Raw genomic sequence first — 6,000 nt, forward strand, 5'->3', positions numbered from 1 at the left:
TAATACAAAAGATGTAAAGTCTCCATCTTCTTTTAGGATTGAGTAGTATTCCATGGTATACAGATACCAAAGATTGTTAATCCATTCCTGAGCTGATGGGTTTTTAAGGTTGTCTACACCTCTCGGTTTTAAAAATTAAGTTGTAATGAACATTCTAGTGCAAATGTATTTATGATAAAATAATTTGTCGGTGTCGCTTGGCCGCCGACCAGCAGGGACGAACACACCAACGCAGACAGCTTTCAGCAGGTTTATTATCAGGTACAAGCAGCTTGTCCGGGGAGAGCAGGATGGAAAAGCTCTCTACCTTGTCCGGGGAGAGCAGGATGGCAAAGCTCCCTAACCTTGTCCGGGGAGAGCAGGATGAAAAAGCCCTAACCTTGTCCGGGGAGAGCAGGATGGAAAAGCTCTCTAACCTTGTTTACAGCACTCTGTATATATACTCTAGGACACATCCTGTTATTGCGGTTTCTTGACTAGATATCTCTCCAATGAGCGCAAAGGGCACGGGCGGCAAGGTTGTTGCCAGGGCGCAGCCTGCAAGCAGGTTTCCTAAAGTATGCCTCCGCCATCCTGTTTTTGTGCCTGATTGATACATTGTATAAGGGCCCTCCACATCTCCCCCTTTTTATTTATTTATTGCGAGTTGTGACCATGCCTGTCTTAGGTTGTCCCCCTGTCCGAGTATAGTCTTACCCGTCATGGAGGGTACAGGCAGCAGTGGCCTGTCCTCTGTCATAGGTTGATCTACATCGGGGGGGATCTTACCCGTCATTGGCTACTGGTCCAGCATGCTAATTCAGATTTGGGGGGAACCTCCTGCTTGGAGGGCGAGGAGGGCCTGCTGGACAATGATGCAGTCTGGTTGTTGTATTTGGCGGAGGGTAAGGAGAAGTTTGATGCAAAAGACTATGGCAACTAGAAGTATAATACTTAAAGCCGTGGTGCCGGCGCAATTGCGGGCATGGGAGAGCAAACTAGTTACTTTTCCTAGAATATCGGGAGCAGTAATTACTTGCACTCCAGTGCTATTGATACTAACAATATGATTCAACATTTTGCGGGTGAGGTTTTCAAATTATGCATCCCAGCTCCCCAGAAGGTAATGGGATAGTTGCAAGGAAGCATTACGCAGGGTACCATTAGGTTCAAAAATTGTGGGGGTAACACACAAGGAACTAAACAACCAAATGAGAGGCATCTCTCCACATCATCCACCCGCTGCTGCAAAATGTCCACTCCCTAATTGACCAACAACAGTCCAGCGCGAAGGTGTCCGGCTGCGGTGGCCCGGGTGCGCAGGGCCTCCGCAACTGAGGCGGCCCCGGTGCGCAGGGCCTCCGCAACTGAGGCGGCCAGGGTGCACAGGGCCTCCGCAACTGAGGCGACAATTGGTTGACAGCAGCAGCGGTGGGGACCGCGGTGGCAAGGGCTGCAGTCGCGGTGGCGGCGGCTGCGAGGGCTGTGGCGATGGCCGTGACAAGGGCCACGGTGACTCCGAAGTCGTGCTTCGATGTGGCTCCATGGGCGCGGCTTCATCGTGTGAGGGGTTCACTGGACGGGTGAGTCTTTCAGGGACCCACACCAGGGAGCTCTGGTCCTGTGGAGAAACACAAACTGCACCTCGGTTCCAGATGAGAACCGGGTCTGGGCCACGCCATTGGCTGGTAAGGACATCCTTCCAGCGCACTTGCACTGGGGAGCTGGTTTGGCGACCAAGACAGTGGCGGTCTGCTGCTGTTTGCCCTTTGGTGTCCAAAGTTAAAAAATTTAAAATGAAGAGGATTGTGTTGAATGAGGACAGGCAACAAACCACTGTTCTCACTCAGACTCAAGACAGATCACGAACACCAGACAGTACACACACTTAACAAAAGACTAACACCCGCCACTATGGTCGTGGCCAATGCCCTGTGTACACAATCCCCCGCTCTGATCGCGGGCCCTCACTTTTGTCGCGAGCTGGATCCCTTTTCCTCCCCCGCTTTGATCATTGGCCCTCGCTTTTGTCGTGAGCTGGATCCCTTTTCCTGGATCCCTTTTCCTCCCCGGCTTTGAACGAGGGCCCTCGCTTTTGTCGCGAGCCGATCCCTTCTCCTCCCTTGCAAGCTCTGCGGCTACCGCAAAAGTCTCCCCCACCACTTATCTACCTGGTGGGGCTACCCGGACAAACCCGGCATGGGGGGCGGCTTACCTGTCAGCTGAAAGCAGTCTCGAGAGGGGATCATGAAGTTCCCGGTTTCGGCACCAGTTGTCGGTGTCGCTCGGCCGCCGACCAGCAGGGACAACACACCAATGCAGACAGCTTTCAGCAGGTTTATTATCAGGTACAAGCAGCTTGTCCGGGGAGAGCAGGATGAAAAAGCCCTAACCTTGTCCAGGGAGAGCAGGATGGAAAAGCTCTCTAACCTTGTTTACAGCATTCTGTATATATACTCTAGGACACATCCTGTTATTGCGGTTTCTTGATCTAGATATCTCTCCAATGAGCGCAAAGGGCACCGGCGGCAAGGTTGTTGCCAGGGCGCAGCCTGCAAGCAGGTTTCCTAAAGTATGCCTCCGCCATCCTGTTTTTGTGCCTGATTGATACATTGTATAAGGGCCCTCCACAATAATTTTTATTTTCTTTTGGATCAGTGCCTAGTAGTGGGATTACATAGTCAAATGGGAGATCTAATTTGAGTTTTTCAGAGATTCTCCATACTTCTTTCCAAAGAGGTGGAATTACCTTACAGTCTCACCAACACTGTAAAAGTGTCACTATCTCCACATCCATGCCTGCCTCTGCAACTCCAGAGCTTTGTGGTTATAGCTCTGGGGTTAAGGGCTATCTCAGTGTGGTTTTGATTTGCATTTCTCTGATGTTTAGGGGCAATGAGCATTTGTTCATATGTTTATTAATCATTCACCTGTCTTCCTCAGAGAAGGCTTAGTTCATGTCTCTTGCTCAGTGATAGATGGGATTGTTTGCTCTTTTTTATTGATTAATTTGAGTTCTCGATAGATCATAGTTATCAAGTCTTTGTCATATTTATCATATGAAATAACTTTTCCCATTCCGAAGGTTGTCTATTTGCTTTGATTGCTGTGTCCTGAGCTGTGTAGAAGCTTTTCATTTTAATTGTCTCATTTGTTTATTTTTGTTATTTAATAATTTTTGTTATTGTTGCAATTGCTGCTGAAGTCGTCTTCATAAAATCTTTCCTTAGGCTGACATCCTCAGGAGTTTTTCCCACATTTTCTTCTAGGATTTTTATCATTTTTTGGTCTTATATTTAAATCTTTTCCCATCTTTAGTTAATTTTTATAAGTGGTGAAAGGTGCTGGTCCAATTTTGGTCTTTTACTTGTGGTTATCCAGTTCTCCAAGCACCATTTATTCAATAGGGGTTCTTTTCTCCATTGTATGCTTTTGTTTGATTTATCAAAGATCAAAGAGAGGGCTGGCATCTGTGGTTCAAGGGAGTGGGCCGCCAGCTCCATATACCGAAGGTGGTGGTTTCAGACCCAGCCCCGGCCAAAAACTGCAAAAAAAAAAAAAGAGAGACTGATTTCATCTGTTGATTTTCTATTTGGTTCCACGTGTCTATGTCTCTATTTTTGTGCCAAATCAAGCTGTTTTGATCATTGTGACTTGTCATATAAATCTGAAGTCTGGTAGAGCGATGCCTCTGGCTATGATTTTATTCCTACTAATAGTCTTGGCTATACAGGCTTTTTTTTTTTTTCTGGTTCCATAGAAAAAGTAGTACTATTTTTTCCATTTATTCAAAGTGTGATGTTGGTATTTTAATGGGATTTGCATTGAATCTGTAGATTGCTTTGGGTAGTGCAGACATTTTAACAATATTGATTCTTTTCATTCTTTTTTCATTTTCTTTGTAGAAAACCAAGACATCCATTTGTTGATGTCTTCTACTATTTCTTTTCTTAGGGTTTTGTAATTGTTTGTAGAGCTCCTTCACCTCTTTTGTTAGCTATTTCATTGTTTTTGAAGCTACTGTGAAGGGAATTGCATCTTTGATTAGCTTCTCGATTTGACTGTTATTGGCATATACAAAGGCCACTGACTTGAAGACATTGATTTTATACCCTGAGACAGTACTGCATTTCTTGATAGCTTCCAGGAGGCTTGTGGTTGAGTCTCTGGGGTTTTCTAAGTATAAGATCATATAGTCAGCAAAGAGTGAGAGTTTCACCTTCTCTACCCTCATTTGGATGTCCTTTTGACTGATTGTATTAGCTAGAACTTCTAGCACAATGATGAATAATAGTGACAATAAATGATGTCTTTGTCTTGTTTCCGTTTCAAGTGCAAAAGCTTTCAGTTTTATTCCATGCAGTATGATATTAGTTGTGGGTTTTTCATAGATGGCTTCAATTATTTTAATGAATGTGCCACCTACACCTAAATTCTTAGGTGTTCTTGTTAGAAAAGGAAGATGAATTTTATCAAATGCTTTTTCTTCACCTACTGAGAAGATCGTATGGTCTTTGCTTTTATTTCTGTCAATATGGTGGATTACATTTAAGGATTTGCAAATGTCAAACCATCCTTGCATCCCTAGGATGAAGCCTACTTGATCACAATGTGTGTGTGTGTGTGTGTGTGTGTATTTTAATGTGTATCTGTAATCCATTGGCTAGATTTTATTGAGTATTTTTACTTCTACATTCACTAGTGAAGTTTGTCTGTGGTTCTTCTTTTTGGTTGAGCCCTTTCCTGGTTTTGGTGATGTTTGCTTCGTAAAACATGTTGGGGAAAGTTCCTTCATTCTCAATGTTTTGGAATAGGTTCTGCAGCATAGGTACAAGCTCATCTTTGAAGGTGGATAGAATTTTGGTGTGACGCCATCTGAACAAGGGCTTATTTCTGTTGGAAACTTGTTTATTGTTTCTGCAATCTCAGTGCTTGATATTGGTCCATTTCCTCCACATTCCCAAATTTCTGGTCATAGAGTTTCTTGTAGTAGTTGGAGATAATCTCTTATATCTAACAGTATCTGTATTTCTTCTTTTTCATTTCTGATTGAGGTTATTAGAGATTTTAATAGAAATAGATTTTCTATTTCTAGTTAATCTGGCCAAAGGTTTATCAATTTTATTTATCTTTTTGAAGAACCAAAATATTGTTTCATTAATTTTTCTGAATAATTCTTTTGTTGTCAATTTTATTTATTTTTCATTTAATTTTGGTTATTTCTTTTCTTCCCCTGGGTTTAGGAGTGTATTTCTCTTCCTTTTCTATTTCTAAGATGATTCATTAGATTATTGATGTGGTCTCTTTCTGTTTTTCAGATGTAGGTATCTATTATGGTAAATTTTCCTCTTTGGATTGCTTTTGCAGTTTACCAAAGCTTTAGGTAACTTGTAGCTTCATTATTGTTATGTCTGAGGAATTTAATAATTTCCTTCTTCATCTCTTCCTTAACCCAACTGTTGTTCAACATAAGGTTGTTTAATTTGCATGCCTTTGTGTGAGGATGAAAATTTTTGTTGGAGTTGAGTTTTACCTTTATTTTCCTGAGGTCTGAAAAGATGCAAGGTATAATTTCAACTTTAATTTTGTTGAGGTTTTATTTGTGACATAGGATATGATCTATTTTAGAGTATATTCAAGGGCTAACAAGAAGAACATATATTCCATAGATTTTGGATGGTGTGTTCTGCATATGTTTGTTAACCCCATTTGTTCCACAGTTGCATTTAGGTATCTTGTATCTTTGTTTAGTTTCTGTTTAGATGATCTATGCTGTAGGATAATATTTAGAAATAAACATATCCTACATCAAGCACACAAAGTGAACTCAGTGTGAGTTTAAAACGGCTTGCTATTCTTACAGAGGCTTAAGGGACCTGGACCCCCCCAGGACAAATGCAGAGTTAGCTTGCCTGAAGTTAAAATTCCACAAGCCAATTCTCTGAAGTCATGCACCCTGTGAAGCCTGAGGCCAATAGGCATGCCGCCCTTCCTCAGAGATATGGGCCAGAGGGTTGACAT

This window comes from Nycticebus coucang, chromosome 4 (genome assembly GCF_027406575.1).
Source record: "Nycticebus coucang isolate mNycCou1 chromosome 4, mNycCou1.pri, whole genome shotgun sequence".
Taxonomy (NCBI): domain Eukaryota; kingdom Metazoa; phylum Chordata; class Mammalia; order Primates; family Lorisidae; genus Nycticebus; species Nycticebus coucang.